Here is a 27,613-nt window from a genome sequence, read left to right on the forward strand (position 1 = left end):
CTCAGAGACACTGAGAAGTGACTGGGGATTGGTTGGGTGGGTGAAATAAGTGAAGGGGATAAAGAGGTACGAAATCTCAGTCATAGCATAAATTAACCATGGGGATGAAAATACAGCATGGAGAATCTGGTCTCAGCAGTTCTGTAACATCTTTCTGTGTGGACAGATAGTACCTGCACTAGTTGGGGTGAGCATTTAGTGACCACAGACAACTGCTGAAATATGTTGTATACCTGATATCAATGTAATATGTATATCAACCATACTTCAATAAAAAATAAAGAAAAAATAAATGGCAGAAAGCAAAATAAAAATATCTCAGGCACAGTGTAATTATTTTTGATCAATTAATTAAAATCTGGAAAGCAGTGATTCAGCTGAGTGCTGCAAGTAAGCTAGAGACCCAGGGGCGGCAGCCCTGTGCCTTCCTCCAACACGGTCTTCCTGCAGATGAACCACTGTCAGCCTCCCTCTGAAAACGGGACAGGAAACTCGGGCGCCTTCTAGGAGGAGTTACGGCTGCCTTCGCTTAGTTCCATTCCAAAAGATTGCAGGGAAATGCTCTGATCAGGAAGCGCTGGGTCCTGAGCCAACACGTGTGCGAGGCTTAGCACCCCCTTAATGTTTTCTGCTACGACCCACGAGGAAGGAGGAACAGGATCTCTCGTCCTCAAGAAAAGGCTGCGGCTGGTCAGGAGGCAAAGGAAACTGGGCAGAAACAAAGCAAAATAAAACAGTATGACTACTAAGTGAACCTTAGCCCCTTAGGCGTGTGTGTGTGTGTGTGTGTGTGTGTGTGTGTGTGTGTGTGTGTGTGTGTGTGTGTGTGTGTGTGTGTGTGGCGGGGAGGAGTGGGTAGGGGGTTTTTGGGCAGGGGTGGGGTTCTTTCCTTAAAAGAAAGGAGCAAAACTGTTTACCTTCCCAGAATACCTTTTTCTATTTCTTTTAAGTGCTTAGAACGGTGTACTTTTTCCTAGGTGCTGACCTTTGGACTTGGCAGATTATACCAGTGTATCTCCATACATAAATGTATGTAAAACACATACGTATATATGTATCCCCCTTCACTTTCCATGTGCTCTCCATTCCTGCAGCCGGTTGCTTTGCAGCAGCTCTCCTGCGGACAGGCTGTCATGACATAACAAGTCCTGCCCTACGGGAGTGACGCCACTACATGGATAAGGTAACAAAGACTCCCCCGGAACTACAGAGTTACGTGTCTGGTGCCATTGTATGTATGACACAAGAATCATCTCTCCAATTGATGGGAATTCCTTCAGTACAAAGATGGTGAGTTTCTGTCTCTGTATTCTGCACAGCCCTGAACATGGAATTTAGAATGTAGTAGATAGTTCATTAGCATGTGGATTGAATGAGTGGGCAAAATACATACAGCTAAAAGCCACATGCTAACTAGTTTTACTTAGTTAAGGCTTTAAAAATTTATCCATATCTGATTTTTTATTTTTCTTGTCAAATTTGGTCATGTTTTGTTTTAATTAACCTTCTTAGTTTCATTATCAACAAACTTTATTTAAAATTTAGTAAACCTAATTCTTTTAATAAACTTACTATATCTGCCATTCAATTTGCTTATTGAATTAAAAAGGCAACATGTCTGGCTTTTCTACAATATGATATTTAGAAGCAGTATGTAGTCCATAGAAATTAGTTTCTTATGAGAACCCCCATGATAAAGAATAAAGGTTGATCAAAATAAACTCAAATTTAGAATTTATATTGAATCTTCCACAAAACATGAACTTGTTAATATCCTTTTCCTACAATTGATAGTTGCTGGAATTTGGACTTTAGCATATGTATTTCAGCTTCAAATGACCAAACTTCAGTTAAACTGATTTGGTCAAAATTTCAGGCAATTTTGGTTAGAGGAGATAGTGCAGCTTCCCTTGGGATTTACTTTTCAGGATAGATGAGCTTTTTGTTGGCATTTGTCATTATTAATGAATTGACAGAAATGTGTGAAAGGGATTGGCTGATTCTGAAGCCTTTAGAGAGGAGTTCTTCACCATGCAGGCACCTGACTCAGAACGAAGGGGTAGCAAACATTCTCAGATATTGGTTTTCTGTCTACTTCCTCTTTTTTCTTTATAAGAAAAAGAAAACTAGACGGGCAGACAGGCAGACAGAAAAGCAAATCAAAACAAAACAAAAAACAAGAATAAGAACACAAAGCAAACTAGCAACTTAAACTATGGTATTTGCTGCTAAAAACCTGTGAGTTTTGCATGGAAGTGAGCAGGGAGGGGTCCTAGCCAGCGACAGGATGAGGGCCCTTGCATTGCCATCCAGGCCTGAGGAAAGCTCATGCGATAGAAATCTGTAAGAGGTCATCCACGCATGCAAATTGCATATACTTGATTTCTTTGAATACAAGAAGTAGTGTTTTATTCCTTAGGATCCCCACAGGCTAGTCCCAAACTCCTTGGATGGTTTCTTTTTTGTGCAAATGGAGTGACTTTTCTTCCAAAGAGCTAGTGCCAGGATGCCACATCCTGGAAGGGATGAGGAAAGGCACAGTTGTTTTTCTTGGTAGCCAGGGACAGGCATCATCACAGACACAGTGGGAGATGAGAATCAAGAAAAGAATTCAAGGCAGAGAAAAGTAGAAGTGCAAAAAGCCTTAGGCTTGTCGGAAGCAATACAGAGGGCACAAGGACACCCCTCAGAGAGCAGAGGAGAGAAGGATGAGTGATGGGTAAACCAGGAAGCTCCTTTTTCTTGGGGTGGGTGGCATGAACAGGGAGCCACTTAGTCTAATATTAAGACCAAGTCCCACGCTGTCACCATCTGATGGAGTGTGCCTTCACTATTTGCTGAATTGAAATAAACTTCAGGGGGCAAGGAGGAAAATAATAATAGCTCAGTTTGCAAACTACATACTTCATACTCGGAATACTTCTGTTTAAAACTTATTTTCCCTATTAATGGATGAGGAAAATAAGACCGAGAGATATCACCTTCAAAGTCCCACAGTGAACCAGCTTTCAGCCATGGTCAGAGCCCCCTTTCATCTGATGCCACAACCCAAGCCCCACCCTGTGCCATGTGCCTTCCTAGATAAGGTCAGGAGGGGGCACGGGTCAGGGTCGACAGATAATGGATGGAAAGTGGGAGGGAAGGGAAAGGAAGGAAATATCAAGATCAGAGCTAAGGGAGATTGTGTGTGTATGTGTGTGTTTTGATAAGGGGGTGGGGGCAGCAGCTTTCCATTCCAGTTTCTGGGAAATGGCTGCTTTACTAGGAGACTGAATTCTCTGACCTGAATGAAGAATGAAAGATGGAAATTAGTTTCAGGTTGTATCTATTCACTGTCTGGAAAAGGCAAGCTCCTCTCCTTGGCCTTCAGTTATCAGACCTCAAGGTGCTCCATGAGGCTGCGAGTGGCTCCACAATTAGCAGGTAATGGAGCCCAAACGGAGAATCTGGGATTTGGGGAGAAAGTCTTGGATCTGCTGCTTATTGCTCGGAAACAGGACAAATTAAAAATTCTGTAAGCTATTCCATGAGTTGTGAAATAAATTTAAAAACATAATTTATTCCTCAAAAAGTTATCATGACAATTCAATTCAATAATGTCCATCAGTGAGCCTAGTACATTGCCTGATACAGTGCAAGCCCTTCAGATATTAACCCCAGTCTTTCAGCAGTTATGGAGCCCCTCTTCCAGGGCATTTCACACGATGCTCAGACCTTCGACATGACCTTCCGCAGCACTCATATGCCAGCTGTTTGGCTGACCGCATGATAGAGATTACCATCCTCCGGAGCTTGATGAAGTTGGAGAATGGGTAAAGATGGACTTCACTAGAGCAGAATGCCTTTCATGAATTATATATTTTTTTCAAAAACACTCCGTCCAACACCTCATTTGAAAAAAATTATTTCTATCAGGCTCTGTCTGCTCTTCCACCTGTCCAGAACCACTGAAAAGGAAGGGTTTACTTAGTCCTCTGCACTTCAGTTTTTATTGTTAGTGTAAGTGGTGGTTGCTTCTAGAAGTATCATCTCCTTCACTCTTCTTTATCTCTATGGAAAGTGGTGGTTGCTTCTAGAAGTATCATCTCCTTCACTCTTCTTTATCTCTATGGAAAGTGGTGGTTGCTTCTAGAAGTATCATCTCCTTCACTCTTCTTTATCTCTATGGAAAGAGAAACTTAGCATTTTAAAATCTCTTCTAGAAATGAGGGGGACTCTCACCGGGAACGGGCAGAACCCCTCCTGGTGGCTTTATGCGGATGACATGCAAGAGATACCCAGGCGGCGGTCCTCGGAGCCGACCCACTCTAAGTGAAAGGACTTGCTTTCGGCACTGCTCTCTGTACCATATTTGGCCTGAAAGTGTGGAAAACCTTGAGAATGAGAATTGAGGGCTGTGGTGATAACACTTTGGACATTCCACTCCAATGAAAAGAACACATTTCCTCCTGTTTAACTGAGGACAATAACATCTTCCATGCTTCTTTCACAAACTGGTATCAAATAATGCATGTGATAGCGCTTTGCACAATCCGATACATTGTAAAACCTGTAAGCAATAGGCTCCTTCTGGGTGGTGCTAGTGCTCTTTTCTCTGCCCCATTTCTAGCTCTTGGGCATCTGATGAACAATGGCCTCCCTGTGCATCTGTTGGAAGGGGTAGAGGTCAGGTATCCTCATATGTCTAGTTAATCTTAGCATTATTTTATAAACCAGCTGTTTGATTTTGCATTAGAAGTCTCAGCAATACTGCATTGCTTCACGGGAATTTTTAAAACCTGGAGGGCCAAATAACTCATTTGTAAAAGCATATCGAAAATACATTTTACTTTTATAAAGTAACCAGAATTCAGTAAGACTTCACAGGACCTTCCTGAGAGGTTTGAGTGCAAAATAGAGAGGGCTAAAGCGCGGTCGAGGGTTGAGATGACATTACTGCAGTACTCTTTTAAAAACACTGTGTTAATTCTTGGAACCCATGATGGCTTTTATTCATTTATTCATTCATTAAACAAATAATTTATGAGCTTTTACTATACCCCAGTTGCTGTGCACTGATATTGTATGGCTCTATATCAAATTCATTTGTTTAGTTTAAACCTGATTTCCCTCCTTGTCATCCTAGGGTTCATGTGGAGCAAGTATTTTGTCCTTTGTGCAGAGATGACTTGTTCTCAGGAAGATTGTGGCCTCCAGGGCTGTGTCCGAGCCCATCCTGATGCAATCAGAGTGGCTGAGTGATTGACATGTTCTATAAATAGAACATTGAAAACACAATATGGGAATAGGAAGAAACAAATGTCAAAAAAGAATTCCCTGAAAATAACCTTTCAAATGTATGCAAATTGCTTAATTAATTGACCTCATTTGTGCATGCAGATATCCTTTGCCTTTCCCTGTGTGAACTGGTTATTTTTCACTGTGCTCCAAAACAATATTCCAAGGCTAATTAAACCCTTTCAAGCTATAGGTTAATATTCAATTCATATGTAAACACGTTTATAAACATTAATCAAATTCAAATTACTCATTTCATAAATACTGTTTTATTCATTTCTAGCTAATAGATGTGTTCTTTGCATTTATTCAGTGTTGGTCTGGAGGACTTCGTGTTTAGGGAGATGATAGTTATTTAAATGGCAACCTAGTGTTTACTTTCAAGTTGATTAAGACTTTTCCTAGTTTCCAGTTGTTTCTATGAAGATTTAGCACAAAGGCTTCATTTGGAGTGTTGGGTGGGGTGCATAAAACAGAGCAATGATTAGCAGAGAACTATTTCATCCCTGCGCATTGCTAAAGGCGCATCCCAGGGAAGCCTTGCTACCTGTTCAGGCCAGACCCCTGGAAGGGCAGAATGAATCTCAGTGGGGTCAGCACAACCTCAGATCTAACCTTAGCCTGGCAATGTACTTATTTGTCCACTCATTAATTCAATGGCTGAGTGATGTGTTAATTCATTTTCATGTATCTATGCATCCATCCAAACATTAATTCACTCAAATATCTGCAAACTGTCCTTCTGCATCTAAATTTGAAAAAAGCTTGATCCAAGGTAAATCCCTAAGCCCCAATTAGAGATCCCCTGAATCTGACATATCTACATTTTTAATAAAATTCCAGAGTAATTATTACATGTATCAAATGTAATTGCTTCAGTCTTACATAAATACATATTGTGCACATGCTCAGGGCCAAGCACTAAAATAGGTATTGGACACTGGGGTGCAATCATGAAGGAGGCAGACAGGCTCCTCCTTAGGACATTGGTTCTTATAATTAAACACAATGAGTGCCATGGGATGGGGCACGTAAGGAGTTATGAGCATATATAACCAGGGATCCTTAAGTTGGGTAAAGTCAGGAAAGGGCTCCCTGAGAATGTCACGTGTAAGGGAACTTGAAGGGTGAATGGGATTTAGCCACATGAAAAAAGATAAAGCAGGTTGCATGGCTCTGTGCTGGTGTTTTCGGTGTGGGATGGATAATGCAAATCAAAAGGTGATGTAGAGCTGGAAGTCTGCCATCTACTGTGGAAGACTGACAAAGTGAGGAATGATTATATCATGGTTATAAGCACTAAGTCATGATTAATTGAACAGCTTCTGGGGTCAAAGTTTGAAGCCAACTCACCACTGTATGACTCTAAGAGTGTCAATATGTTTGCATCTCAGTTTTCCTACTTTTGAAAGAAGGTACACAATATCCCTTTCTCACAAGAATGCTCTGACGGTTGAGTGACATCATCATGTGTGACAAATCCTAGATGAGCACAGAGAAAGCTGGTGGTTTGTGTGAGGGCTTCTCAGAGGTGGGTAGTGCCTGCTTCACAGGGACACTTCTGGGAACGGTCATTAGCAACTTTTCGAAGTCTTGCTCATCTCTTACCCTCCAAATGCCAGCTGGGGAGCAAACCTCAAGGAGATGGAGCCCTGGAAGTGATTGGAAGTGGTTTCACAGGGATTGGGTAGAGCCATCTGAGGCTATGGCTCCATGATGGTGGACTCGGAGACATCAGAGCGGGCAGTAGAGGAAGGACAGCCATGGAAGCAGGTGTGAGAGGGATAGAGGGTGCCACTCAGTCCCTGAGAGGCCCAGGACAGAGTATAGGTGAAATACGTTCAAGGGAAACCCCAGCGACGTGAGACAGGCGAGAACGTGGAAGCGAGGTCAGAGTCACACAAGAATTCCATTTAGGAGTTGTTATTGTGACACCGACTTTACTCAGAGTCTGGTGTGGTCTGGTGACATAGGAAAGCATGTCTTGCACTTGGACATGGTGATGGTTCATAACTTCAGTGGCGCAGTCCCTGATTTGGTGGTTGTATCACTGAGCTGAGCGAGAACAGCAAAAAGCCAACGCATTTTATCACCATACAGAGAGATTTTTTTTTTTAATGTATACTTGGTCATGATTTCATCCCCAAATCATTTAAAAATATTACACTTTTCACTTTAGCTTCTTCTTCTCTCTTTGGACTCTCTTTTCCTCTATTTTCCCTTTTTCCTGTCTTACTCATTCCCTACCCAGAGATCTGATTCTAGACCTTCCGTCAGCTCCTTCAGGTCTGTGCCTGAGTGGACCCCTCAGTGAATCTGACTAAGGGGTAAAGAGGAAGGGGTGTCTGCTACCAAGACAGATTTCTTTACTTTACTGAAGCCTTTCCATTTATTTATTTCACTTCCTTCTCAATTGTACAGAGAAGGAACACAGAGGTGAACAATTTCTGGAGGAAGCCACCTGCTATAATTCTAGTGTTGAGATTTCTAAAAGTTAAAGCTTTCCAACCCTGGCACACTTCAGTGTGTCACCAATAAACAATTGTATGTTTGTGTGTCAGACACAGAGGAAGGCCCAGTAGGGATCAAGAAGGAAGAAAACACAGATCCTTTGTGAGAAGAGCTTGGCAGCTGAGGACGGGGAGAGAAAAAGAGCTGGGAGGACAGACGCTCCGTACACAGGAGAGAAGCCTGACGTGGGTGCGGGGGATGTGTCTGCATGTGTCCGCATGGGTGTGCATGTGCACAGGTGAGTATGTATTTGTGTGCACACATTTGTCACTATGTGTTTGCATGTGTGGGCACGCAGGTGTGGGAGAGTGTACTTCTGAGTATGTTGTGTGTGTGGGAGTGTATGTGTCTGTAGAATGACTCTAGCAGTTGGTGTGTGTCCTAAAAATGTAGGGCTCTTAGGTAAGTTGCATTTTAGGGCAGGAGAGGACACTTTACAAGTATGTTTTTCAAAATAAAATATTGATTATAATATATATCAAGAATAGTGCACAAATAATTAGGGTGAATTTTCACAAATTCAACACATCTGTATAACCAACACCAAGATCAAGAAACAGAACTTTACCAAAATGCCAGAAGGCCTCCTGCCTCCTCCATTCACACCTTTTCCCAAGGCAACTATTACCCTGGCTTTTAACACCACATGTGTTTCACCCGCTTTTTTTTTTAACTTTCTATAAGTACGTGTGTATAATATATATATATATATCCTGTACTTTTTTTTCATGTCTGGTATCTCCCAATTAATATGCCTTTTGATTCATCAATGGTGTTGAGGGAATTCACAGGTTTGCTTTGAATTCTCATCCTTGTAGAGGACTCTACCATGTGAATGTACCACAATTTATCCATCCTTCTATAGCTAAACATATGGGCAGCTGACAGTTCTTGGCTAATATGAATAGTTCTGCTATGGATGTTCTTGTCCATTGGTTTGGTCAATAGAAGTACATATTTGTCAGTCATAAGTCTGGGAGTGGAATTGTTGGTTCATAGTGTTTGCACATCCCCATACTAAATAGATAACTGCCAGACAGATCGCCAAAGTTGTTTTTCCAATTTATATTTCTACCAAGAATGTACAGGCGTTCAAGTTGCATGACATACTGAATGACATTTTTTTTTTTTTTTTTTTTTTTCTCTTTGGTTCTTTATTAAAATTTCTATAAATTTTTCATAAAGGATTTGAAACATTTGGCCAGATACACATTTTGACACAGAATCTAGCATTTTCAAGTTGACATATACACTGGACAACCTCCCCAGTTAGACATTTAGGATATAAGATTCTCCCAAGGTAGAGCTAAAAATGCCATAATTTTTTCTGTGTTTATGTGTGGGAGAGGGAGGTGGGAGGGATGATTCTTATTTTATTTCTAATTGAAAAAATTTTCCAGCTTTATTGAGCTATAATTGCCATATAATATTGTGTAAGTTTTAAGGTGTACAAAGTGCTGATTTGATATATATATATATATATATATATATATATAATGAAATGATTACCACAATAAGTTTAGTTACACATCTATCACCTCACATATTACACTTTGTGTGCTCATATATTGAGAAATTGAAGATCTACTCTTAGCAACTTTCAAACATACAATTCAGTATTTTTTTTTTTTTTTTTTTTTTTTTTTTTTTTTGAGAGGGCATCTCTCATATTTATTGATCAAATGGTTGTTAACAACAATAAAATTCAGTATAGGGGGGTCAATGCTCAATGTACAATCATTAATCCATCTCAAGCCTAATTCTCGTCAGTCTCCAATCTTCTGAAGCATAACGAACAAGTTCTTACATGGTGAACGAATTCTTACAGAGTGAATAAATTCTTACATGGTGAACAGTACAAGGGCAGTCATCACAGAAACTTTCGGTTTTGATCATGCAATATGACCTATAAACCATCAGGTCAAATATGAATATTCATTTGATTTTTGTACTTGATTTATATGTTGATCCCACATTTCTCCTATTATTATTATTATTTTTATTTTTAATAAAATGCTGAAGTGGTAGGTAGATGCAAGATAAAGGTAGAAAACATAGTTTAGTGCTGTAAGAAGGCAAATGTAGATGATCAGATGATCAGGTGTGTGCCTATGGACTAAGTATTAATCCAGGCTAGACAAGGGCAGCAAAACATCCACGGATGCAGAAGATTTCTCTCAAAGCAGGGGGGGTGAGGTTCTGAGCCTCACCTCTGTTGATCCCCAAATTCTCACCTGATGGCCCCCCTGCGACTGTGCCTGTCTTAGGTTGTTCCTCCCTTGAGGAATCTTACCCGTCTCTGGCTAACCAGTCATCTTCCGGGGCCATACAGGGAAATGTAAAGTTGGTAAGTGAGAGAGAAGCCATATTGTTTGCAAAGGTTAGCTTTTTACTTCTTTGCAGATTTATGCCCTGTGGCTTCTATGCCCAGCACTTGTCTCGAGGTATCTTTACCACCTGGAGGAATTATGATACTCGGTAAATTCGATATGAGGCACGAATTCTATTTAAAGTTTGTAATTAGGAAGGAAGAAGAAAAGCTATAGATGTAGCATATGAAGGAAACTTGGGAGGATTGATTATTTCTTTGACATATCTTCTTGTATAGTACCTTAAGTATGTATAGGTTTTAAACTACTAACTAATTTGCACACACATATTGACATAATAGGAATATGGTGACATAAACAAAGCAAATCTATAATTACCAACCATCTCCAGTGAAGCCAAGAAAACCATTTAGGCACCCTAGGCATTTGTGAAAATTTATCTATGATATGATGGATATTTTCCAACTGTACTTGAACCATCAGACAAATTAAAGCAGCCCATTTCTGGGATCTGTTCACATCCCATATGTTCTTTTAACCATAGATAGTCTATAGTCATGAGATTTTGGGGTGCTACAACTTGCACCCCTCCCAACTCCTGGTTGAGTTCCAACAGTACAGATCCAGTCAAATTCGTTGTCTCACTGTATGCACATGCCAGCCTAGACATCTCCCTCCTCCTTCTTATGGCAAGTCCAGGAGACGGTGGGCTGGATGCAGCCACAACCGCAGCATCGTCCGGATCCCTGTGGAGGCTTTTTGATGATCATCCCCCGGCACGAGTCCTCCAGAGAGTGCTGATGCCGGAAGCTCCTCCTCATATCGTATCTTAGTTCATTTTCTGGGTATCCAAGCTAGGCCTTGATCTTCTGCGTAGAAACAAACAGACCCTTTGCCCACACTTTGACATGCCCTCTATACCACTGTGCAGAACTCATTGGAGGTCAGCACACAGTAACTGCTTTTTTTTTTTTTTTTTTTAATTAAGAGAAAGGAATATTATCAGAAAAGAGTACCTCCATAGCTGATCATCTGACACCCTTTAAGTGATCAACATTAAGGATATTTAAAGCATGCGTTGATCTTTGATTTACCAATAGTTTTATCCTGTTAAGGAGTAATCCCCCTTTTCTTTCTTTCTTTCTTTTTTTTTTTTTTTTAAATTTTTAATCTACACTTACCTGAAGAATACTATGTTTACTATGCTCTCCCCTATATCAGGTCCCCCCTAACAACCACATTACGGTTACTGTCCATCAGCTTAGCAAAATGTTGTAGAGTCACTACTTGTCCTCTCTGTGTTGTGCAGCCCACCCTCCCCTTTCTCCCTCCCCCCCATGCATGCTAATCTTAATACCCCCCTTCTTCTTCCCCCCCCTTATCCCTCCCTGCCCACCCATCCTCCCCAGTTCCTTTCCCTTTGGTACCTGTTAGTCCATTTTTGGGTTCTGTAATTCTGCTGCTGTTTTGTTCCTTCAGTTTTTCCTTTGTTCCTATACTCCTCAGATGAGTGAAATCATTTGGTATTTCTCTTTCTCCGCTTGGCTTATTTCACTGAGCATAATACTCTCCAGCTCCATCCATGTTGCTGCAAATGGTTGGATTTTTCCACTTCTTATGGCTGAGTAGTATTCCATTGTGTATATGTACCACATCTTCTTTATCCATTCATCTACAGATGGACATTTAGGTTGCTTCCAATTCTTGGCTATTGTAAATAGTGCTGCGATAAACATAGGAGTGCATCTGTCTTTCTCAAACTTGATTGCTGCGTTCTTAGGGTAAATTCCTAGGAGTGGAATTCCTGGGTCAAATGGTAGGTCTGTTTTGAGCATTTTGATGCACCTCCATACTGCTTTCCACAATGGTTGAACTAATTTACATTCCCACCAGCAGTGTAGGAGGGTTCCCCTTTCTCCACAGCCTCGCCAACATTTGTGGTTGTTTGTCTTTTGGATGGCAGCTATCCTTACTGGTGTGAGGTGATACCTCATTGTAGTTTTAATTTGCATTTCTCTGATAATTAGCGATGTGGAGCATCTTTTCATGTGTCTCTTGGCCATCTGTATTTCTTTTTTGGAGAACTGTCTGTTCAGTTCCTCTGCCCATTTTTTAATTGGGTTATTTGTTTTTTGTTTGTTGAGGCGTGTGAGCTCTTTATATATTCTGGACGTCAAGCCTTTATCAGATCTGTCATTTTCAAATATATTCTCCCATACTGTAGGGTTCCTTTTTGTTCTATTGATGGTGTCTTTCGCTGTACAGAAGCTTTTCAGCTTAATGTAGTCCCACTTGCTCATTTTTGCTGTTGTTTTCCTTGCCCGGGGAGATATGTTCAAGAAGAGATCACTCATGTTTATGTCTAAGAGGTTTTTGCCTATGTTTTTTTCCAAGAGTTTAATGGTTTCGTGACTTACATTCAGGTCTTTGATCCATTTTGAGTTTACCTTTGTATATGGGGTTAGACAATGGTCCAGTTTCATTCTCCTACATGTAGCTGTCCAGTTTTGCCAGCACCATCTGTTGAAGAGACTGTCATTTTGCCATTGTATGTCCATGGCTCCTTTATCAAATATTAATTGACCATATATGTTTGGGTTAATTTCTGGGGTCTCTAATCTGTTCCACTGGTCTGTGGCTCTGTTCTTGTGCCAGTACCAAATTGTCTTGATTACTATGGCTTTGTAGTAGAGCTTGAAGTTGGGGAGTGAGATCCCCCCTACTTTATTCTTCTTTTTCAGGATTGCTTTGGCTATTCGGGGTCTTTGGTGTTTCCATATGAATTTTTGAATTATTTGTTCCAATTCATTGAAGAATGTTGCTGGTAATTTGAGAGGGATTGCATCAAATTTGTATATTGCTTTTGGCAGGATGGCCATTTTGACGATATTAATTCTTCCTAGCCATGAGCATGGGATGAGTTTCCATTTATTAGTGTCCCCTTTAATTTCTCTTAAGAGTGACTTGTAGTTTTCAGAGTATAAGTCTTTCACTTCCTTGGTTAGGTTTATTCCTAGGTATTTTATTCTTTTTGATGCAATGGTGAATGGAATTGTTTTCCTGATTTCTCTTTCTATTGATTCGTTGTTAGTGTATAGGAAAGCTACAGATTTCTGTGTGTTGATTTTGTATCCTGCAACTTTGCTGTATTCCGATATCAGTTCTAGTAGTTTTGGAGTGGAGTCTTTAGGGTTTTTTATGTACAGTATCATATCATCTGCAAATAGTGACAGTTTAACTTCTTCTTTACCAATCTGGATTCCTTGTATTTCTTTGTTTTGTCTGATTGCCGTGGCTAGGACCTCCAGTACTATGTTAAATAACAGTGGGGAGAGTGGGCATCCCTGTCTGGTTCCCGATCTCAGTGGAAATGCTTTCAGCTTCTCGCTGTTCAGTATAATGCTGGCTGTGGGTTTATCATATATGGCCTTTATTATGTTGAGGTACTTGCCCTCTATTCCCATTTTGCTGAGAGTTTTTATCATGAATGGATGTTGAATTTTGTCAAATGCTTTTTCAGCATCTATGGAGATGATCATGTGGTTTTTGTCTTTCTTTTTGTTGATGTGGTGGATGATGTTGATGGATTTTCGAATGTTGTACCATCCTTGCATCCCTGGGATGAACCCCACTTGGTCATGGTGTATGATCCTTTTGATATACTGTTGAATTCTGTTTGCTAATATTTTATTGAGTATTTTTGCATCTACGTTCATCAGGGATATTGGTCTGTAATTTTCTTTTTTGGTGGGGTCTTTGCCTGGTTTTGGTATTAGGGTGATGTTGGCTTCATAGAATGAGTTTGGGAGTATTCCCTCTTCTTCTATTTTGTGGAACACTTTAAGGAGAATGGGTATTATGTCTTCTCTGTGTGTCTGATAAAATTCCGAGGTAAATCCGTCCGGCCCCGGGGTTTTGTTCTTGGGTAGTTTTTTGATTACTGTTTCAATTTCTTTGCTTGTAATTGGTTTGTTTAACTTTTGTGTTTCTTCCTTGGTCAGTCTTGGGAGGTTGTATTTTTCTAGGAAGTTGTCCATTTCTTCTAGGTTTTCCAGCTTGTTGGCATATAGGTTTTCATAGTAGTCTTTAATAATTCTTTGTATTTCTGTGGAGTCTGTCGTGATTTTTCCATTCTCATTTCTGATTATGTTGATTTGTGTTGACTCTCTTTTTCTCTTAATAAGTTGGGCTAGAGGCTTATCTATTTTGTTTATTTTCTCAAAGAACCAGCTCTTGGTTTCGTTGATTTTTGCTATTGTTTTATTCTTCTCAATTTTGTTTATTTCTTCTCTGATCTTTATTATGTCCCTCCTTCTGCTGACTTTAGGCCTCATTTGTTCTTCTTTTTCCAGTTTTAATAATTGTGATGTTAGACTATTCATTTGGGATTGTTCTTCCTTCTTCAAGTGTGCCTGGATTGCTATATACTTTCCTCTTAAGACTGCTTTCGCTGCATCCCACAGAAGTTGGGGCTTAGTGTTGTTGTTGTCATTTGTTTCTATATATTCCTTGATCTCTATTTTGATTTGTTCATTGATCCATTGATTATTTAGTAGCATGTTGTTAAGCCTCCATGTGTTTGTGAGCCTTTTTGTTTTCTTTGTAGAATTTATTTCTACTTTCATACCTTTGTGGTCTGAAAAATTGGTTGGTAGAATTTCAATATTGTGGAATTTACTGAGGCTCTTTTTGTGAGCTAGTATGTGGTCTATTCTAGAGAATGTTCCATGTGCACTTGAGAAGAATGTATATCCTGTTGCTTTTGGATGTAAAGTTCTATAGATGTCTATTAGGTCCATCTGTTCTAGTGTGTTGTTCAGTGCCTGTGTGTCTTTACTTATTTTCTGCCCGGTGGATCTATCCTTTGGGGTGAGTGGTGTGTTGAAGTCTCCTACAATGAATGCATTGCAGTCTATTTCCCTCTTTAGTTCTGTTAGTATTTGCTTCACATATGCTGGTGCTCCTGTATTGGGTGCATATATATTTAGAATGGTTATATCCTCTTGTTGGACTAAGCCCTTTATCATTATGTAGTGGCCTTCTTTATCTCTTGTTACTTTCTTTGTTTTGAAGTCTATTTTGTCTGATATTAGTACTGCAACCCCTGCTTTCTTCTCACTGTTGTTTGCCTGAAATATGTTTTTCCATCCCTTGACTTTTAGTCTATGCTTATCTTTGGGTTTAAGGTGAGTTTCTTGTAAGCAGCATATAGATGGGTCTTGCTTTTTTATCCATTCTATTACTCTATGTCTTTTGATTGGTGCATTAAGTCCATTTACATTTAGGGTGACTATTGAAAGATATGTACTTATTGCCATTGCAGGCTTTAGATTCATGGTTACCAAAGGTTCAAGGTTAGCTTCTTTAGTATCTTACTGCCTAACTTAGCTCGCTTATTGAGCTGTTATATACACTGTCTGGAGAGTCTTTTCTTCTCTCCCTTCTTATTCCTCCTCCTCCCTTCTTCATATGTTGTGTGTTTTGTTCTGTGCTCTTTTTAGGGGTGCTCCCATCTAGAGCAGTCCCTGTAGGATGCCCTGTAGAGGTGGTTTGTGGGAAGCAAATTCCCTCAGCTTTTGCTTGTCTGGGAATTGTTTGATCCCACCATCATATTTAAATGATAGTCGTGCTGGATACAGTATCCTTGGTTCAAGGCCCTTCTGTTTCATTGCATTAAGTATATCATGCCATTCTCTTCTGGCCTGTAGGGTTTCTGTTGAGAAGTCTGATGTTAGCCTGATTGGTTTTCCTTTATAGGTGACCTTTTTCTCTCTAGCTGCCTTTAAAACTCTTTCCTTGTCCTTGATCCTTGCCATTTTAATTATTATGTGTCTTGGTGTTGTCCTCCTTGGATCCTTTCTGTTGGGGGTTCTGTATAATTCCATGGTCTGTTCGATTATTTCCTCCCCCAGTTTGGGGAAGTTTTCAGCAATTATTTCTTCAAAGACCCTTTCTATCCCTTTTCCTCTTTCTTCCTCTTCTGGTATCCCTATAATACGAATGTTTTTCCTTTTGTATTGGTCACATATTTCTCTTAGTGTTGTTTCATTCCTGGAGATCCTTTTATCTCTCTCTATGTCAGCTTCTATACGTTCCTGTTCTCTGGCTTCTATTCCTTCAATGGCCTCTTGCATCTTATCCATTCTGCTTATAAATCCTTCCAGGGATTGTTTCACTTCTGTGATCTCTTTCCTGACATCTGTGATCTCCTTCCGGACTTCATCCCACTGCTCTTGCATTTTTCTCTGCATCTCATCCCACTGCTCTTGCATTTTTCTCTGCATCTCATCCCATTGCTCTTGCATTTTTTTCTGCATCTCTGTCAGCATGTTCATGATTTTTATTTTGAATTCTTTTTCAGGAGGACTAGTTAGGTCTGTCTCCTTCTCAGGTGTTGTCTCTGTGATCTTTGTCTGCCTGTAGTTTTGCCTTTTCATGGTGATAGAGATAGTCTGCAGAGCTGGTACAAGTGACCGCTGGAAGAGCTTCCCTTCTTGTTGGTTTGTAGCCTTTTCCTGGGAGAATAGCGACCTCTAGTGGCTTGTGCTGGGCAGCTGTGCGCAGACAGGGCTTCTGCTTCCTGCCCAGTTGCTTTGGGGTTTATCTCCACTGTTGCTGTGGGCTTGGCCTGGCTGGGGCTGTTCCTCCAAAATGGTGGAGCCCCGTTAGAGGGGGAGCAGCCAGGAGACTATTTATCTCCGTAAGGGGCCTCTGTGCTCCCTGCTGCCCAGGGGGTTAGAGTGCCCAGAGATCCCCAGATTCCCTGCTTCTGGTCTAAGTGACCTGTCCTGCCCCTTTAAGATTTCCAAAAAGCACTCTCCAAACCAAAACAACAACAGCAACAATGAGAGAGGGAACAGAAAGGAAAAAAAAAAGAAAAAACACGCGATTTTTTTTTTTTTTTTTCCTCAGGTGCCGGTCCCAGGCACCCGCGCACTGGTCCTGCTGCCCTGTCTCCCTAGCACCAGGGTCCCTGTCCTTTCAAGGCTTCCAAAAAGCACCCACCCACCGGTCCCGCAGGGAAGGAACGCTCAATATTCTTTGTCCTCAGGCACTGGTCCCACGCACCCGCTCACCAGTCCTGCCGCCCTGCCTCCCTAGCACCGGGGTCCCTGTCCCTTCAAGGCTTCCAAAAAGCACTTGGCAAAAAGAGAGAAAAAAAAGGGGAAAAACGCGCGATTTCTTCCGTCCTCAGGTGCTGGTCTCAGGCACCCACCCACCGGTCCCACAGGGAAAAATGCGGGATATTCTTTGTCCTCAGGTGCCGGTCCCAGGCACCCGCTCACCAGTCCCGCCGCCCTGCCTCCCTAGCACCGGGGTCCCTGTCCCTTTTAGGCTTCCAAAAAGCACTCGCAGAAAAGAGAAAAAAAAAAGGGGAAAAACGCGCGATTTCCTCTGTCCTCAAGTGCCGGTCTCAGGCACCCGCCCACCGGTCCCGCAGGGAAAAACGGGGGATATTCTTTGCCCTCAGGCGCCGGTCCCAGCCACCCGCTCACCAGTCCCGCCACCGTGCCTCCCTAGCACTGGGGTCCCCGTCCCTTCAAGGCTTCCAAAAAGCGCTTGCCATAAAGAGAAAAAAAAAAAAGGGGAAAAACGCGCGACCTCCTCCGTCCTCAGGCACCGGTCTCAGGCACCCGCCCCCAGGTCTCGCAGGGAGAAACGCGGGATATTCTTTGTCCTCCGGCGCTGTTCCCAGGCACCTCCTCACCGGTCCCGCCACCCTGCCTCCCCAGCAACGGGGGCCCGTCCCTCTAAGGCTTCCAAAAAGCGCTCGCCAAAAAAAAAAAAAACTGCTCCGGTTTCTCTCCACCCGCCGGGAGCCGGGGGGAGGGGCGCTCGGGTCCCGCCGGGCTGGGGCTTGTATCTTACCCCCTTCACAAGGCGCTGGGTTCTTGCAGGTGTGGATGTGGTCTGGATGTTGTCCTGTGTCCTGTGGTCTCTATTTTAGGAAGATTTTTCTTTGTTATATTTTCATAGCTCTATGTGTTTTTGGGAGGAGATTTCCACTGCTCTACTCACGCCGCCATCTTGGCTCCCGCCTCTGAATGACATTTTAAAATCTAGTCTCAGCATAGTAGTGGTTGACAGGCGAATCCCATGCCTTAGTTTAAAACCATGCTTCCAGGACTATCACTCTAGCGTTACTTTGGACTAATCACTTAACAGCTCCGTGACTCAGTTTCCTTGTCTGTAAATTGGAGGTAACATAGACCACGAAGGGTGCCCTGAGAATTAAAAGGCTATAAATATATAAATCGCTTAGAACAGTGTCTGCTCTAAAACTTATTTAGAACTATTCAATATAAACTAGAGCCCTGGTAAATAATTCTTCTCTTCGTTTTACAGATGAGGAATCTGTGGCTCAGAGCGGTTAAGGAATAGCCTCAGGGTAGGAAAGCTGACTAAAGGTGATGAAATTCCAAATCAGATCATATTCTCTTTACATTTAAGTCACTATGTTTCGAAGGTTAACTCACTGAATCATTCCTCTTGGCACCAGGATTGTAACTTGCACCAATCTGTTTGATTAATCATGCATAATTTGTTAATAGCTTTTTAGTTCCTTCTAAATTCAAGTTATTAAATATATTCATTTATATCACATGTTATTTTTTGACTATGTGTCTAATGAAAAGTTGACATGCATATATATATGTTCCAAAGCATTCTGGAATGTAGTTTTAAATCATTGCCAATACTAGATAATAATGGGTGTGTTCTTTGCATATTTGTGCATGTGTGGATATTTATCATCTTAGAAAGTTTCTGCAGGGTCTAAATCATTTCATACAGGATTATGCTGAGTGAAAAAGTAGTTAAATATATTCTGAGGTTCTGCAAAACATAAAATGCTTAATTTTTCAGCCCTTGTTTTATTTTCTGGTTTGGGGTTTACAGTGCCATGTTAGAGGTGTGATTCTCATTAATAGATGGATGTTAGGGGCAGGTTGGTGTGTCTGGATTCTTATGGGCTTGGCCATGAGATTCTAGAACCCTATCCAAACTCATGAAGATACAGGAGATCAAGTAAAACAAGATCACTTGGGGATTTTACTCGCCTTTAAGATTCACTTCCAACGCAGGTGTATCCTCATGTCAGAAATCCCATGATTCAGATCCCATGATCCTGGCTGAGTCTGAAATACTCAACTGCTGACATTTTTTGTTGGGGAAGTGTGGCCAGGGGAATATGGAAGGAAAAATGTGGTGAACTTGGCAGGTGGAGGCAGCACGGATTTCTTACATAATCTTTTCCAGGCACACAGATGTCACATCTTTTCTCCAGTAACACACAGTGTTAATTGCTATAGCTTTACTGAAGGTCTTGAAATCACGTAGAGTGAGTCCTCCAAATGTGTTCATTTTCAAAATATTTTGGCTCTTTTTATCCCTTTGTTTCCCATACAGATTTTAGAAACATCTTGTCAATATGAGATTGTAACTGGGATGACATTAACTCTATAGATGGATTTGAGGACTCCAGATCTTAACGCCTCGGAATCTTACAACCCATGAAATAGTTTCTCCATTTATTTAGATCATATTGGATTTATCTCATTACTGATTTGTAGTTTTCAGCATACAGATCCTGCGCATATTTAGTAAGATATACATCTAGATATTCCCTCTTTGGATGTTGCAGTAATGGTACTTTAAAAATTTTGATCTCTAATTGTTTGTTACTACTATATAGAAATACAATTGTTACTTCATGTTAACCTTGTAAACTGTGACCTTACAAAACTCAATCATTAGTTCTAGGAGCTTTTTGTAGATTCCTTGGGATTTTCCTGTGTAGACAATCATCCCATATGTGAGCAAAGACAATTTGACTTCTGTTTCTCCCCCAATGTGTATGATTTTTCTTTTTCCTGCCTAAGAATACTGGGTAGATTATACACTATAATACTGAATAAGACATCCTTACCTAATTACTACAGATCTTTACCTTATCAAGGACACATCTAGTGTCGCTCGCTCCTAAGGCACATAAGAATGCCTGGTCTTTAGCCGTGAGGAACGGTTTCCTTGATCTAGTCTATTCCCTCATTCTCCTGGGATCTTTTTTACTTTAATGTTATTTCTTTCTTTAAATGTCTGCAATTTTCTCCTACTTTATATGATGCAAACAATCACTGACCTAGGCTTTAACCATTCTCTGTTAAATGGTTAAGTGATTTTTGTTTATTTTGAGTACTGATAACAGCTGTTTCCATAGATACCTATTCATAATAGCTAATTAGGCAAGCATGTTTTCTGAAGCTATTTGAATGACATTTTTATAATAATAAACATCCAGCTTTTACTCAATTAGTACATTTTTCTTATTTCTCTTTGGCAGCATTCATAAATGCTACATGATGGTTTGATAGGTAAAATGTGGTAGAATTCAGGTAACTTTTTGATCCTTATGTGGAAGCCATTTCTAGTCATGGCTCTACCTGGAAGTCCTCTTTCTCTGTTTACTGAACTCCTGAGCAGAAAATATCAACAGAAATGCACACTTGAAAACCACTTTTTGGTTTTAAAAGGTGCTTTTGCATATGCTGTTTCACCTGAACTTCACACGGAGCTTAGGGTTATCAGTATAGCCATCATCCTCATTTTATAGATGGGAGTTGGAGTACCACCATGCAGAAGTGTGGGACGTTACCTTGAAATCCTTGATTGGCAGGTGAATTGTGGGTGCTCAGCAAGCCTTGATTTGAACTGAGCAATTTATTCAAGGTTGTGCAGGTGAGGTAAATGGCAGAGAGGGTTACAAACGTCCCCCCGCCCCCACCCGCTGTCCATCACACTTCCGGGATTATTCCACTCTCTTCGCTTGTATCAAACCCAGAGCTGTTACCACTTTCTACGTTGCATTATCATTATTGCACACCTGTTTTCTATAAATTATAAGAGTCAAACTGAAACTTTTTCTAACACATTTAAAGCATTTTTATTGATCATCTATTATCTGACATAAGAATGGACAAACATAATCCCTACTGTGAAAGCATCAATTCACCCTTGTGTTCCCCCAAACATTTGTTAATGTAGAGACTCCAAAGCTCTCAAAACGCTACTTTTGGCAGAATGTGTCACTTAAGTCACCTTAGGAGCAGTTCTCCATCCCCTACTGTTCATCAAATACATTCCAGTTGGAATTAGCAAGCTCACCTCTGGTGGAAGCTGCCTTCACTGTTTGATGGTGAGGGTTTCCTCTAATTTTCCAAAGACTAACCACACTGAACTCGCTCTAAGGACAACTTCCCAAAATTGAGATGAATGTTTATATAAGAAAAACGATTAGCAAAAGTGCTCCTCAGTGTGCATGCTCAGGTTTAATTCTCTCACTGTGTGTAGAGACAGCACCCATTCTGCAGATGAAGCAACTGAGGACCAGGAAGGTTAAATAGGCTGGCCAAGTTCACACAGTGATAGGCAGGGCCAGACCGTGACCTTCTCTTTTGCTGACACCTCCACCTGTGTTCTTAAACCTCAGCCACGGCCACACCTGTGCCAGGACCCTGTGCCTCATCTCTCTTGTTCTGATAAACTTTCTTATTCTCTTAAAGGTGGGAGCAAAATACCAAAGGAGACACCCTCACACACACTCCTTCTGTGTAACCACCTGGTCTGGAGGCCGGAGAGATGATGGTTTCCCTGAGCCAGGAGGTCCTAACGGCGCATTGCTTCACCTCTTCTTCTTTCCCATTGAAATCACTGCCAAGCAAATGTGTGCTGAGTGAATGGATGTACTCACGTACTACTAGAAGACACAACTGGGGGATGCTCCAGTGGGTGAGTTAAAATGTTAGAAAAAAAATGAAAGCAGGGGGAAAACAAGAACAGCAACAGAAAACATAATGAGCATGATGAGTCCTGAAATGCAAAAATAAATCAGGAACAATTGTTTAAAATTCGGGGGTTTTCTGCAATGTGGGGTTGAGAGAGGGCAGCTCCAGTGAAGATCTGCCTCTGGGGGCAGGGGCTCTGGTTACACAGAGAAAAGTGATCGGCATCATGTGTTCAGGATCGACTGGCTGCCGCGGAGCAAGTGTGCTGAGAGCAGAGTCCCGAAGCCCTCTGTTCGGTCCAGAGAGCACGGCCCACAAGCTTATCAGTCTGATTTTCTGATGATTCTGGGCAATTTAATGATAATCTTGGATTGCTTCTTCCGGGGTCCTGACCCCTTGGCCTATGCCTGTGTGAGCAGTACGCTTCTTAAATACTTGTACTTACCTGTGTGCAGTGTTTTGAAATCAGATACCTCTAGAGGGGAGGCCATGTCTGACCACTAACAAACAGGTAAATGACCCAGACAAGTGCCCCTACCAGGTGCTGGAGAGGATGTCAGTGGCCACGCTCTGCTGTCAGACCTGTGAGGACACTGGACATGTTTCTGTTAAACCAGCAGCCCTCCCACTCCAAACAGTGCAGATAAAGCTGCGGGCTTTGGGGGGTTACCTGAGCCACGCTAGCCCTGAGCTCCTTTTGGCTGCTCTGGGTCCCTAAGGGACCCTGGAAGCCCGTGGCTTCATGGAGCACAGTTTGGAAACCATCTGTGTGGCCTCTTTATTTTCCTCTGTCTCTGGCCCTGCATATGGCCCCATGGATTTGACTGGAAAGCAAGCTCTAGCTGAAACCCAAGACATATTGAGTTCAGCCGCTCATGGCTTGGGTCCTTTCCATTTAACTGTTCTTTCTCTGATGATTTCATTGTTCAGTAGACTGCATTTTTTACATGTGAAATAGTACAAGCAAGCCACATGCTACAATAACCTAGTACACATATCACAAAATAGGCCAAAACAGAGAGGAAACAGGATGCAGGAAAAATCCCTTTGAAACTGGACTTTTCAAACATAGTACAATGATCTAGTTCTTGTGGAAGTGCTCATTGGCGGAATCTTTGCATTAACGGCGAGTTAGAGAAGCAGGCAGTGTTCTGGAAAGAGCTCAGGCTTTAAAATTGGTCCACATTTTGAAATTTTTGCTCTGCCCACAAATTTATCAGTCAGATTGTCTGCTGATTCTGGACAATTTAATGATAATCTTGATTTCCTTCTTCCGGGGTCCTGACCCCTTGGCCTATGCCTGTGTGAGCATAGGTTGATCAGCTGTGTGATTGAGGTGAGATCGTGTTTGTTTGCTGATTTCTGTATTTATATATCTGAGCCTCAGTTTTCTCATATGCAAATTAAGAAGCCAATCTAGTATAGAGTATGCATCTTATTTAACTTCCTTCCTCTGACAATGCTGCTGCCATCTCCATTTTGGTCCTGGTGGTGCTGTCAGTCATGGGCCTTTCTCACCATCCTTGACACCACTATAGGGTAGACATTCAACTTCATCACCTTGATCATGAGAAAGTGTTAAAATGACATCACCTGTTCCAAACAGGGCCAGTGAGTGTCCTCCCTAAGATTGGTCTATGGACATGGCGAACGTTCTTTAATTTTGGATCATGAATCATAGGATCTTGGGTATCCAGTGATGATGTTTCTGCTCCTGTAATGAGCTTGTCTGCTGACAAAGCCAACACAGAAGGATGGAAGGTGGAGGATTGAAAGAGAAAGCTAAAGCTGAAGCCAAATTCAAAATCGAGCTTCTGAGCCATGCCTGGTGCTGGTCCCAGCCTTGTGCTTCACAAAATCATCTTTTTTGTGAGTTAGAGTTGGGATTCCAAATTTTTCAATGGCTGGAGTGACAATAGAAAAACAAATAACTTTCAGGGTCGTTTTAAGGATTAGAGATATAACATATGAAGCTCAAGACACTTAATAATTACTCCAAATGTATCTTTAGATAAATGAGGTGGGATGCTAACTTGACCCATCTGCCCTGGACTGGCCTTGATGTTTTAGTGCTTTTTCTTCTCTATCTTCTCCCCTGGAGTTGTCATTATCAATCCTCAAGTCCCATGGAAATGGGTATATTTTAGCAGACTGCTCACATGTTGAGATGTATTTTTAAATTTTCTCATTTAAATATATTTACTGGAACAAATAAATATTATGATGTTCAAATTTCTATTCAGATTCTATTATACTCATGAAAAGCCTTTCCCTTAAATGGAAGCAAAAGGCTTATGAAATTAATAGCTCTAATAGTGCTCTTGTTTATATTAGTCTTAAACCTCTTTAATGAAGAAGGGGAGGAGCTAATATTTATAAAATACACATTATGTGTCAGGAAATTTACTAAGTATTAAGGAATGCTCTGTCTCAGGTGGGTCTCCCTTCAAGTATCTGAAGTCAAGCTTTTCATTCTTAATACACCGGCGAGGAAATTGACACTGAGAGATTTTTAATACTTTGATTAAGTTAATGGAAACAGATGAAATTGATGACTTCCTCCAAAGCTTGTGTTACTTCTAATGCACCATACTGTTTCTTTAACGAATAAAAAACAGGCATCTCCTGGAAAATTAAGAAGCAATAATGTTCTTCCAGGACAGAATTCTGGAAACAAACTTGAGCTCCTATCTCGATGTCCAAGAAATATCTGCTGTGGGGCCTCTGCACTGAGCTAAGCTTCGCCTTGTCTTGCCGTGTCTGCTCCCACTGCCTCCTGCTCGGAGAGACCTCCCTAACCACCCTCCCCAAATTAGCACCCCTTCCCTCTCTTTATCCTATTTTATTTTCTACCTAGAACTTACAACCAAAGCTTTTCTTTTATTTGCTCATATCCATCTCTCCTCCACCGACATCTTATCTTCATGGCCAGAAAGAAGCCTTCTCTCCCTTTTCTGCCCTCTGAAGCGCCAATTCCTTAGCAGTACCTGGTACATAGTATGGGGAAGATAAATACTTGTTGCGTGTTAGAAGAAAAATGCATTTTTTGTGAGTATTCCACCTTCTGGAGCCTCACCCACTGGGTACAGATACACATTATGAGCAGCCCTTCACCCTTCACGGGCCGGGAAGATGAGTACGTCTAGTGCAGTGGGGGATTGCAGGGTGTGCCAGGCAGCTCAGCAGATCTGGTCCTTAAATCTTCCCTCTGAACTATGCAGTCTCAGGGAGAAATGGTCACCCCACATTCCTCAGGGGGTACGTAGCAAAGCGCAAGGCCATCTGGAGCACTGACTCTACACAGCTCTGGCCTGAGTCACTCAATTGAAACTGGGAGGCTTGCTGGGGGGCTGGGGCCAGGCACGCCTTGGCCCTGCATGCTGGCAAGGTTGGACATCTTAGCCAAGACAGTTGGCAGCAGGTTGAAGGGACAGGCCATCCCACCTGGGTTGGGCCACTCTGAATTCTGAACAAGGGAGCTTCATTAATTCGGTTTCATTGTGTTGTTAGCTGAGCCATGCTGCCTGAAGGGCTTGTCCGCCAGTCTCTCGTGATGGGAACACACATTTGTGCTAGCATGCACGGCAGTGTCCCACCTCCCTCATGGACACAGCCTTGTTTCAAGAACACCACCACGGAAATGAACGGTATGCTCTGTGACAGTTGATTGCTCTCATAAACAAGCCCCTTATCTCCCTGCGGAATGGAAACACACAGTTTGGGGCTAGCAGAGGCCTTTGGACCACACTTCTAGAATCCTCTGACAGGGTGTTGTAGACCTGGAGGCGGGACCTTAGGAGGGGCCGACGTGCACCTCATGTGACAGCTCAGCACAAAACAGAAGACCGTCATTTGTTTACTTATTCTTTCCATGGCCCAGATTAATATGTACCTCCAGCTTTCAAAAAGGAAGAAGGGCCATGTCTAAAAATAAAACAACCAAACATGTCAGCCAGCTTTGCCCTTCCCTGTCTTTGTGACCTTGGCCAAATGACATCCTCTCCTATTTACATGAAAAGAACCCATTAATCCCTGTCCTGTGTTCTTTGCTGGCATTTGTGAAGATTAAATGCGATAATGGTTGGAAAAGAGCTTGGAGTACTGTAAATTGATGTACAAATGGAAGGGATTAAGGGATTAGCTTCAATTCGGTAAAGAGTTTCTCTTTTATAGAACAACCTGCTAAACACCAGTCCCTATGACACCCCCACCCATAACACTCACCCCAGACGTGTGCCCTTCTGCTCTCCCCTCTCCCTCAGCACATCAAGACCTCTCTCCACCATGACCGTGGGGAAACTGCTTATGTTAAAGGCTTCTCATGCTTGAGGACACTATGTGTGATGAAAAGAGTGTGTGTGTGTGTGTGTGTGTGTATTTGTTGGTTGTTTGAATTGTTCAATGGGAGAAGAAACCCCGAAATGCACAAGAAAAGTGTCTTTTTTTTTCTTACTGAGATTGTATGAACAGAAGACTGCTAACAAAATAATGTCCCCATCCTAAGCTAATTTTTCATTTTCCTCTCCTCTTTCTTAAAGAATAGTTATTATCTGAGTCTTCTTTAAAATTTTAACAATCCCCCTGCCCACGCATTTGCGTTTATCTCTCTTGAGAGGGATGTTGCTGAACGTGAAGTGACTGGCTCACTGATCAGCTGTTTGACCTCAGACTAGTCACATGAGCTGGTCCAGCACTGCAGACACTCCGGCAAAGGAGACTTATGCAGTACCCTGTGTATTTGCAGACGACGGAGATAACTATTAAATTAGCTTACATCTTGTAGGCAACCAGTTGTGTGTCTGTCTCCCCTTCCTAAAGTGAGCTCCTTGAGGGCGGGGACGATGCAGATTCATCTGTAGATGGACACCTCGCTCCTGCCTAGCACATATGCGCCCTTATTTATTGAGTGCTTGACAGTGTGTGTACCTGCATTTTATCCTGGTTCTCTTTTTGAGTGCATATGCTATATTACACATGAATTTATTGTAGTAAATAATTCTATCATTATCTTTCTATATAAATGTATACTAAATATATAATTTAGAAAATATTCCTACTTCTCATGTATATATCTTTGAATTTTCAAAGCAAAATATGCATTCGTTACAGAAAAGAACAACAGAAACAATGCAATTTCATTCTCCAGCGCTTCAGTTGAGCTCCCCTGGAGCAGACATGAATGGGCTGAGAAGCAGACCCCGAGGAAGAACGCATTCTGTGATAGTGTGGGACTTTAGAGCCTCTCTGTGCAGTCGGGCTGGGCCGGATGGCAGGGCTGGAGGCGGAAGATGACGTGGGAGGAGGGACAATCTTTGAAGGCAGTAGATAGGAGATCGACAGGAGGAGAAGGTGCATCGGCTGCAGGGTGAGCTTTCCAGGAGTAGGCAGCCAGGAAAATGGCTTCTTTTCTTGAAAACTGAGGCGGGGGGTGGTAATTCAACTCCTCCCACAACACTACATCGCATTTTACAGAGGCTATTGTGATGTGTTTACATTCAAGGAGAGACACACTTGTTGATTTTGTCATTTTCATGGATTTACAAAACACCTATGTGGGCAAAAGGAAAAACCTAGGTAGAGTGTTTACAGATGCAGGGTAATTAACAAAGAATTCCTCCGTATTATGAAGTCTGATGTTTGAGAAAAGGCACCCCAGAAATGAACATTTTATTTTACGTTAGGCCCAACTAATATGCACCTGTCAATAAATAG

At 41.7% G+C, this 27,613-nt stretch overlaps 1 long non-coding RNA gene across 1 annotated transcript; it reads left to right on the forward strand.

The window, feature by feature from the left end:
- Window positions 1-557: 557 nt before the first annotated feature.
- On the forward strand, window positions 558-26,179 carry LOC108398901 (uncharacterized). Its single transcript, XR_005062609.2, has 4 exons — window positions 558-736; window positions 1,095-1,290; window positions 7,839-8,026; window positions 21,680-26,179. It is a non-coding gene; the product is annotated as an uncharacterized lncRNA (long non-coding RNA).
- Window positions 26,180-27,613: the final 1,434 nt, after the last annotated feature.

This window comes from Manis javanica, chromosome 2 (assembly GCF_040802235.1).
Source record: "Manis javanica isolate MJ-LG chromosome 2, MJ_LKY, whole genome shotgun sequence".
Classification (NCBI taxonomy): Eukaryota; Metazoa; Chordata; class Mammalia; order Pholidota; family Manidae; genus Manis; species Manis javanica.